Source organism: Helicoverpa armigera, chromosome 14, assembly GCF_030705265.1.
Source record: "Helicoverpa armigera isolate CAAS_96S chromosome 14, ASM3070526v1, whole genome shotgun sequence".
Lineage (NCBI taxonomy): Eukaryota > Metazoa > Arthropoda > Insecta > Lepidoptera > Noctuidae > Helicoverpa > Helicoverpa armigera.
The window spans coordinates 4,286,177-4,297,009 of record NC_087133.1 but is presented as its reverse complement, the minus strand read 5'-3'; the positions used below and the strand labels follow the sequence as shown (position 1 = coordinate 4,297,009).

Below are 10,833 nucleotides of genomic sequence, written 5' to 3'. Positions count from 1 at the left end.
TGCGCCGCCAAAAATAAAATTGGGAACAGGGCAGAAGGAAGAAGAGGTACTTAAGTAATATGAATTCAGAGATACAAGTTATGATGCTCAGCTCAACACAGTAAACCAAATGTAAAATTACCTTTCTTAATTTTTTTAAGACGTTTGGGCTACTGCAAGTTATTTCACTTTTTAGTTTATTTAGAATTAAGTTGACTGCATATAAAAATTATTGTTCCAATGATGATCTTTTGATGAGTAGCTTCAAACGCTCTATTGGGCCGCACCAGACATACCAAGTAGTTTCTGCAATTCCGATTCGCTAGGAGGAAACTATATACCTTGTGTATGATCATTCAAGGATCGCCTGGAGGCTTCAAGCTTCAACTTCAAGCTTTGAATTGGAAGGAGTCGTCACTTTCATGGACTAGTCAGGAGGTGATGGTACATCATCTCCCGAGCCTTTTCCCAACTGTGTTGCGGTCGGCTTCTAGTCTAACCGGATTCAGCTGAGTACTTGTGGTTTACATGGAGTACTACTAAGTATCTGCCCAGAACTGTTTGTCAGACTAACTTACGACCGCCAACTATGTTCAATAACAGCCGGGACTTATAGTTTATCGTGCCCTCCGAAACACGGTAGGTATATCTGGTGCTACACACACGATGCCTCGGTGTTGGTACCTATATATCTGAAGAAAAAATCTCGTCTCTCATCTTAGGCTGTCCAAGGAGCATGGCATGGGCTTCTATCTCGCAAAGTTTGGCCAGTTTCGAGAACGTGTTCGTTTTCCACTCCTAATATTAACTTTCAATTACATTCTAGCTAAGACAATCAATCAAGTGTAACGTGTGTTACTATTCTCAAATTGAATCATGGCTTTATTCTGCGTAGACATGAAAAAAGCTGATTCGAGGGTAAAACACAAGTTTCTCATTTTGTGGTCGGCTGAATAATTGTTGATAATGAATTAATTATTAGCAACCAGAAAAATATATAGGTAGGTATTATATTAGTCATTGCTGAGAGCAAACATTATTCATACTTTGAAACCTGAGACGTGTGATTATTTACGAACAATACCTATTTTTTTAAAGTAATAATTTTCATAACACCAGCTTAATATGAACATTTTTATATTAATTAGTGATGTTATAAATCATTATGTTGTAATTGGTATTGCAAATGTTTTTATAATTTCTTAACTGTTTCGTGTTGCGTAACGTCTGGAAGTCACGCACGAGTAGTCCTAAAGGCATTGGCCTGCGCATACGCACTTGCCCTGCTGACCTAAAGTTATATTAATAACAAAAAGCGTAAAATAATATCGGTAGGATGTTCGTTCATGGGCTTCTTATCAAGATTGTTTACGTTGTTATAGGATTTGAGAAACCTACCTAGTCGTAAGAATTTATCGATATGATCGTCTACTGTTTCTTTAGTTAATAACGGTCTTATTTATCCTAAACTTTCGCTAGGTATTGCTAATTACGCTCCTTTGATTGGCTAACGGCTTCGAAAACGAAGTAGAGCCACTTTCAGTGCGTGCGAACTGGCATCAACGTCTGGTGCATCGAACGATACACGAAGAAACTTTACGACGCCGCACTTGCTCGGATCGGCCGTGCTACGGCCAACCGCCGATACAATTCTATCGCGAGTCGAGACCGGACCGTTCAATTAATCGCTCCGATTAACGTTGTCTCTCGGACATCAATGGTGTTGGATTAACGGAGGGTGGTGGTGTCCTTTTCTGTTGGTCGCAGATTTAGTGCGGCGCCGCGGCGTTCGGCGTCGCCTGGCGGGGGGTGCGCCGTCGCTCGTAAAGCATCGGTCGCCACATTCTACTGACGCGCGCCTCGGCGACTACGCGTTGCGTAACAAACCGCGCCATAAACAACACGACGTGCTTGCCTCCGCACCTGACGGCTGTCGACTACTTACCCACGTGCGCCCGACACATTACGTATTGCGCTCATGCCGCATCTAAAACGCTGACACGTGACTTGACGGAGTGAAACTCTCGGAACTCTTTTTATTCGGTAGAACTGTGAGTTTTGTGAAGAAGTTTTTAGCGAGCGGGATGGCGCGAGCGCGTTTGCCGACGGCGAGCGCCCGCCCGGCTTAAGGTAAGTTTATTGCCAATTTATGGCTCCCAAGTTCACAGGTTCGCGGCAAGGGTCCGGCAATGTTCAGTTCGTCAAACAAAGTTTCACGAAGGGTCTACAAGTGTTAGAAGGAAGTTTAGAAACAATTTGCAGCAGTGATTGTACTGATAACGGACGATATCAATAGCCTAAACAAATTGTAGAGCAGATTAAACGATTCTGATTAGACGGAATTTATTGGTTTTTAAAATTGATACCTAGAACTGTAGTAAGTATTAATAAAAAATGACAAATAAGACCAATCTGATAAACTTCATCTGCATAATTTTATTTCTAAAAATACAAAAAATAAATAAAACAGAAATAAAACCTTATAAAAAGATGCAAAATTTTATTTTATTTGGTCACTTCAAACACATAAATTACAATGCAAACAATACCTAGGTACTGAACATTTTTATTACACGATTTTAATACCTAAAGATGCCATCTAATTCTTTGGAAAAACTTCTATAGGTACTTACATAAAACAATTTTACTCGACCACTATCAGCCTATAAACTAACAGTAAAATTAAACATTAGTAGCATGGTCCACTTACTTTATAATCTGTTACTCCGCTTACGCATTTCTGTTCCCAAATTTGAGCCTTGACTTCGTAAAATTAGGGTCGAAAATTGTTCGCACAAAATCGGATATGATTGAAAAACATAGCATTTATGAAATACAGTTTGAGAAAAGATAAGTAGAGATAACAGCTTCCTTGAACAACAGTAGATTAAAATTAATTAAGAAACATAGGTGTATTTATCGTGAGTAATTGTAGGGTCGACTTAGTTTAATTGACCTTAATATGTGGTATCACTTAATTACACTGATTGACTATGTAAAATGTATACAAAATTGTACGATGTGATTTGATTTTGTTAATTGTTTATTTCCATATTGGTATTAAATTGACGCATTTGATATTACCTACGTCGGTGAATAAATGGTTTATTTCAAAGGATCTTTTGATATTTTCTATTTAATTAACTAAAGAAAAAATGCTTTAAATAAAATATTCTGGTTATCTGTATGATAATTTATTGCTTAAATATTTAATGTAAATGATGACTATGTAGGTATGTAGAGTTACTTTCAAATGTCAATATGCAAGTAGTTTTCCCTAACAACAAAACTTTGGGTATTTTTGTTTATGAGAACTAAAGTCCTTATATTTTGAATCTCTGAAGAGGAGATTGATCAGCTTTTCTTGCTTTTACAATCCTTCTTAGTAAATAAAAAAATGAACTAAGTGAATAAAAAATGATGATACTCTTAAAACAACCGTCCATATTTTGTTTGAAGGGAAAGATATACTTCCAAGCACCAACCAATATTTTCTTACCCAATGATTTGGTATGATTTACTAAATTATCAGCAAATTACTTGTATAAATAAGTTACTCTTGTAATTTTGGAGTTAAAGAACTAACTGAATTTCCTATTAAGAAATAGATACCGACCATTTAAGTACTTACTTACTTGATATAAGTACTACTCGATAATAATACATGACCAGAGGTACATACTGATGTTTTTGAAAATTGAATCCTACCTCTAGTGTCTCTATTAACTGAATTTAAATTCTTTATACTTACCCAAAAAACTTCATATCCCTTTAAATATAAAATGACAAGGCGAGTAACGTTCTATTAGCTAAGTGGGCTTTTGGCACAAGGCCTTGCTTACATTTTTAGTAACGCGTTTACATCATTTACATGTGACAAAGTAAATAAAATACCTCTAAGTACAAACATACAAACAGACTGATTCATATGAAATACTGATACAATGTAACAAAGAGACAAAAACTAAAATAACAACAGAGAACAGAAAACAAGTTTGTTTTATATTTCAAAATTGGAACCGACGCACTTGAATTTTCCGACTCAATTTTTTTTCTTTAAAAATAGAGCAAAAAGTTGTCATACAAACTCTGTAGAAAATCTTATCAGACCTCGTTCAAAGTTAACGAACTTCCTTAAAGTCCAGAAAAATAAAAAGAAGTAGTTCAAGGAGTGGCGCGGGCGCAGTGTTTGTGATTCCACTCATGCGCGCCGCCATATTTGTCTTATTTCACATCACCCTGTTAGATCTCAATCTCTACTTATTATTCAGTGATGCTGCTCGTTGCTTTTTGTAATATTTAGCTTGCCTTGTAGGCTGCTGTGACTCAATTCCTTGGGATATCATCTACCTAGTTGTAGACTGATTATGGAAATTATATTCTGTGATTTCAACTTACAACATGTTTACTTATGATCCATACCATGCTTTGTAAGTTATTTTAGAAACTGACCAAATCTTTGCTTAAAATAGCTTTAAAGAATCAGTTCGAAAAGAAGTTCGAAATTATTCAGTATACTTAGCGGAATTTTTTATGAAAGAAAAGCGCACTTATCCGGAACTTAAAAAGAGATAAATAAAAAACAAATAAACCAAAAGCTAAGAAAAGAGCTAACCCTATAAGTAATTACCTACCTTCCTTTGAAGACAATTCTTACAGTTGTTCCCTTTGTCAATAATGGTCTGACTACTTAGCAACAATAATGAGTTAATGATCAACTGTTGACAGCATAAAGTAGGCTTAGAAATTTCTTAACAACGTAAATCTCAATAAAATTACCATAAAATCATTGTTTGGATTATAAAGTCCCATAAATTGACGCTTTGATTGATGGATTTATTCCACTTGTACTTCCCGTAATTATTATGTTAATCGAACAAAACCTATGACGCTTGGTTGAGCATCCGATGCTCTTGGACAAATTGAATACACCTAAACGAGGCGAGAACTTTCCGCGCCTTTTTTGTCTCATGCAAACGTTTTATGGGACCTTCGCGAACAAAAACACGAGGGGCACATTCAAGTGTGTTAGTACAGCATGAAATTGTCTTACTCGCGGTCATAAATTATCATCTTAATAAGTTAATGAGTGATTCCAGCAATACTTTTGTTTTTGCTACGCACGGCGCAAGTGCCAACGCTACCGGTCGCCGCGCACCCGTTATTGCCATAAAAGACGCGCGCGCCGCGCATCTGCCTTTATCGAATTTGATTAAACTTCATGTTTATTTATCGCGTATTTATTTATACAAGTAGGCCTGCACACCGACGCCATTTAGAGACAATAAGACTTGAAATGACAAAAATATTGCTAACTTTTTGTCCGATTATTTAATTCCTGAGGTCACTCCCGTTTGAACGTTAACGGCTCGCATGGGAAAAGTCCCGACTCAACTACTAGTTTGGTTTGAATTTATGTACCAAAAGTACGTACGCAGAGTACCTGATGAAGAGATTTCTCTTATGCGTTATGATGATCTAGTGAAATAAAAAAATGTGTATTAAGTGCAACTAGGTGTAATTTCCACATGATGCGTTCGCACATGTTGAAGATGACATTGACGTGAGTTGTGCGTATGCTGGATCGATTCGCGGCACGTACCGGCGATCAGACGCTATCGAACTTTTAATTTCAGCAAAAAATCATTCGCGAAGCGTCAAACATTACCCAGTAACAGGTGAGTCGGTTACCTCCCGCGCGCAACAAGCAAAAAACAACATCTGTTAGTGAGAAATTTATGCAAGCATTGGTCGTACACACGATCATATCTACTTGAAATACGTCGCTGGAGACAAATTGCAGTCACTTCAAACGTGGCGAGCGAGTCCCACTGCCGCAACGGAATAAGCAAATAGCCGATTGTTTCGCTCCCGACCGGGGATAGCGGCCTGAATAGATCTTAACCCCAGCGTAACAAAATACAAAGTCGTGTAGTAGTCGCACGCCGTAAAGTACCGTAAACCTGAACGTAAAGCACCGCACTTCAGCTTTGAATCCGCATAATTATCGAATAGGCAATAAATCGTGCGGTGTGCGGCCGCGTGCTTCGTATTGTCTGCTTTGACGACATTATTGTCTTTGGTCTGAGGACTGGCAGAGCGCGAGGCGACCGCGCCATCATAATCCACCACCTTGCGTAAAAAAGTAGCCGTGCGTTATCTTTTATACCTCATGACGCGCACAGATAAAAACTTGATGTCGATTAATTACTCTTTGGTAAACGAGAATAATTTATGGCACTGCACTAAAGATTCGCATGTTCTTTTTAAATACTTGTAATTTGATTAATTGTTGCTCAATATAAAAATCGTGTCCGTGCCAAGTTTGCAATGGTAAAAGAGCGAACTAATTATTCAATGATAATAAATTCATTGTTAAGTAGAGTGGTCAAAATTGTCCAATGTTTGCTTATCCATAATTTCATCTATGATTTACAGTGATGTTCCGACCTCATCGGTTCGATAATGAATGAGTTGGTCGTAAACGGCGAAGTCAAGAGAACATTAATGTCAATAAAAAAGCCATAAACCCTATTAGCCGTCATAAACTTCACCACATCTGGTCAATAACTCGTTTCGCGTACAAATACTACTAATTGAATAATTAAAGTTTTGTATGGTAACTATATTGGAATAATATTTAGGTTGGAATAAATTTATCAAGCAATATGGCGGAATTGGGTGTTAAGAATTCGAACACTCACTGACTATTCTTTCATAAGAGAATCTGTTCACGAATTTAAATAAGGAATTTCTACACGATTCTTTAAAGCTACGAACATTGATATGATAATGCAGTGCAATGCAACAAAGGGCGACGATCATTTCTTTACAACGTTTCCGAAAAAAGCAGTAAATTTTCGTGTCAAAGATAGCTCGGAGTCGATAGAGAACACGGAAACGAACTTTTTGTTATAAACGCCACAAAATAGAACAATAAATTACGTCAAGGTGTTACGTGTTTTTGGCCACAATTCTCCAAAACACAGCACAAGTACATTGTTACTTAAATTACCATAATAATCAGTTACCTGCTTATATTTTGCAGGTGAGTTGTCACTTTTGTCTATGCCTTTAATAGTTTGCGCAACTTTTATTGCAGTTTCTCACTGTCAAACGAAGTCCTTTCTTTGTTTATGGCTAACGGTAACAAAAAAAAGGAATTTTGTAAACATAACGGTGCAAAATTTGCATCTTTTCTCTATTTTACATCACAATAGAGTAGGCCCGTTTTGTCTTTTTTTCTGCTGTAACATTGCGATTTTTAGGAATTGTCTCTCTTCTTAATATTTATGTTTTAATATAACACATGTTCTTGTTTTGACTACTGTTATTCTTTGAAGCATGTTTATCTTTTGTTCTATTGTCCCGTTTTGCTACCGTTAAGTTGTTTACCGTTTTTACATGCACTTTAATGTTTTTCGCTTCCTCTAATAAAATATGAAGTTCACAAGCTGTGCGAACATCTGATCGTTGCTTTATTACTTCTTTTCAATATTATATTGGATGAAAAAGAGCAGTAAAGTCAGTAAAAAATGCATTTTCTAATAAATAAATAATGCATCACTAACGTATCCTCTAGTTAAGGGTCTGTTTTTGTGTTCCTGTAATTTGTTGTTGAAATTAATATTATTTTTGGCTTCATAATTCTGCAGTATCCGTTCCACTCATTTGTTCATCATACAGAACATAAATCACTTTATTGGTACATCATACAGAACATAATAATTAGGTACATAGGCACAGGCACAGGATCATTATAACTGGCACTAACAGAAGCTACGAATCTTTAGGTAGACCAAACATAAATTTACGTACAAAAAGTAGTCTAAAGGTTTAACCGTCTCAAATAACCTGAGGAAAACTTCAACAAGCCCACAAGGTGCAGGAACATTTTTTTCATATACCACCACAACAGAAGTTCGAAACCGCAAAAGGCAACTATCTAAGTATAAACGAACTTATAAGTCCGTCGAAGAGGGAGGCGGCGTGCCTCGAAAATTGTAATATTTCAAAATTACTCAAGAGTCGCGTTCGCTTGAATAATGCGATAACTTTGAGCCAAGGGTGGTACACCCCCGCGTGCGTGCCTCACCCCCCTTCACTTGTTTTTGAACTTCTGCTCCTGAGTTTGATCAAAATATACTCGCGCCGCCCGCTTCATTTGAGCTCGTTTATTTGGCCAAGACAATACAGACTGTTGACTTGTTTGGAATTGAATAAACACTAATAAACTGTGTCTGTTCCAGTATCCTAATTTATATCACATTAGGGGTTTTCGATTAAGTCATTTCTATCTTCAATTTCTTTGAAATCAGGTAGAAAATCTCGGGTCTAGTAAAAGTCACTGTTCACATTTTTAATTAATGAAATTAAATATTATGAAATCCATCACCTTAATTTAACATCACACACGAGCACGGTCATAGTTGAGAAACTATTCTAAAGAGCATTAGACAATAACTTCTAAAGACTAAAGCAAGTGCCCAAATATTCAGACACCTAAGATAATTTATTACTGTTCTATTTTAAACAGTATGCGGACTACACTGAGATATAAGAATTGAGCAATTTTGAAGAAGTGTAAGAGCGTAGCTACTTTATAGAATCAAATCCTTTCAACACTGTTGGTCCAATATCCAATTAGCTTGGGTACGAAACAAGACTTCTAAAGCAAGTTTTAATGAACTTCTAAAGACCCGTTTGACCCGAGGTCAGTTGGTCAGCTAATAGATTTCTTAAACATTATGTTAAGGCTTTACGCTGAAGCTTAATACCAGGAGTGTTCAATAGACTTTAATTGATAGGCTGCATAATGTACTGTTAACAGTCAACAGCTTCTGGTCGTAAATATTCGATACTAGTATCTTTTAGAGTAATTACTGATATATAGTATCTTTTAGTAATGGAAACTTCAAGCCCTATATAGATGCACTAAAATCTAACAAATATTGCAGTTTTTCTGTTTTGCTTATAAAGAAAATTTCCCGTAGATTTAGTTGGTATATCGATAGGTCCAGACATCTATTTCAAAGGTCCCCATTAAGGGATAACTTTTTGACTGAATACCTATTAACAAAAATGGGTCGAGAAGCGCTAATTCTACATAAAGGGCAGATAAGGTACCAAAGCTCCATTAAATAGACTGAAACCATTAAAATAAACTAAAAGTTAAAAGAGAGAAATCCTTGCTGCATCTTCTTCATCGTAGAGAAATGTTCTTGCAACCAATAGATGAGACACTTAACTTGAAGTTTATTGATAAAAATAAACATGAGAAAGTCGTGTATTTGCCAGAAGATACCCAATGTTAAGTAAAGATAATGATGATATTCCTTGTACCGGTATTCATATTCATTAAAATTTTATGTAAATATCGGTAAATACAATTACTTACTGCTTTAAGCGATGGTGGTCCATTCATTGAGGCTCCACCAAACACAGTAATTATGGCATTACCTTTTTCGTTCCTTGTAACGGTGGAAGAAAACTTGTATGAGGAAATATAATTAAATAAAAATACAAGAAAGAACAAAATGAAGTGTGTGGCGACAAATTGTTGACTAATTTAATGTCTCATGGCTAATAAATTGTCAGGCAAATAGAGACAGTTAATCAGATCCCAGGCGTACTAGCAAATGCTTGGCTAACACGCCAAATCGGTTAGTTGTCGAAATACAGTAGAAATACTATTAATTCTCTCACGCATATCGCGAATAGAGATGAAGCAAGCGAATATGACCGAAATTCAACAGCAATTAGCAGTCGAAACGTGAAACAAATGAATTCGATCGACACATTTGTACTTACTGTTGGATCCTCAACAGTTGCATTCACTGAATCTTTGCTCTTTGAATACTTTTTAATGGATTCCATCACAAGGAAATTGACTATGTAAGTATGGTATCTATTTATGTATGATTTATGCTTCATGTATATCAATTTCACATCCTTATCGACATCAGATGGCAACCGCATCCTGTATTTCAAGTTTACATAGCAAGGGATAGGCATCTCCTATGTATTTTACATTTCAATGATAGTAAGTTAGAAGATATCTTGTAACAAAATCTGGATGATATGGTAGCAAAAGTTTAACTTAAGTAATCGATACCATGTTTTGATAAGCTACTAATAAGTTTGTTTCTTTATTAGCTGATCGAAAGTGATGTAATGTCGATTTAAATATTGATACATCTATGATCTTAACTTTACATCGTGCGTGTGACTGATTATTCAGATTATTTAAAAATAGATATTGAGTAAATTATTGTTGTAAAAAGATTGCATAAGAATATTTATGCACCTAATGACAATAACTTAAAATGAAAAGAACAACAATTGCCTGCAAACAAAACACAAGTCAATCTTACAAAATCGGAACACAAACGAGGCATTTAAAAAGTCATAAAATAACGTTCACCATAAAGTTGTGACGACAAAGCGTCCTCGCCTCTGCGCATACACATAAAGCTATAGTTCACATTTACATTCATATTATATTAAAGTATAAGTGTATTCGTGGTCGCACGTGGTGCCTGCCATGTGATAAACCGGTCTTGGGCAAGCCTAGTAACCTCTAAACGACACTGTACGTGAACACTCTTGAAGGATACCATGGCAACACTTTTATTTTTCCTTTACACCGTGAGATATATTTTTGTGAAAAACAACTTACAAAGGAACATATTTTAATTGCGATTTTTGTGTAATCGTCACTTATTTTAATAAACTTTGTTAGAGACATTCCTAAATTATTTTCTAAGTTGCATAGTGGATTCTTTCATGAATTATTTATGCATCTAATCTTAGAGGCCGATAAATCTGCAGTTATCAGCACATATCTCGGGTTGA

At 36.1% G+C, this 10,833-nt stretch overlaps 1 protein-coding gene across 1 annotated transcript in view; it reads left to right on the top strand.

Annotated features, from left to right (window-relative positions):
• Window positions 1-1,575: 1,575 nt before the first annotated feature.
• Antp (Antennapedia) overlaps window positions 1,576-10,833 on the top strand; it is a 169,851-nt gene continuing 160,593 nt past the window's right edge. The window contains exon 1 of the mRNA XM_021339575.3: window positions 1,576-2,109. The gene's annotated coding sequence lies outside the window, so the exon portion shown is untranslated. The remainder of the gene's footprint in view (window positions 2,110-10,833) is intronic.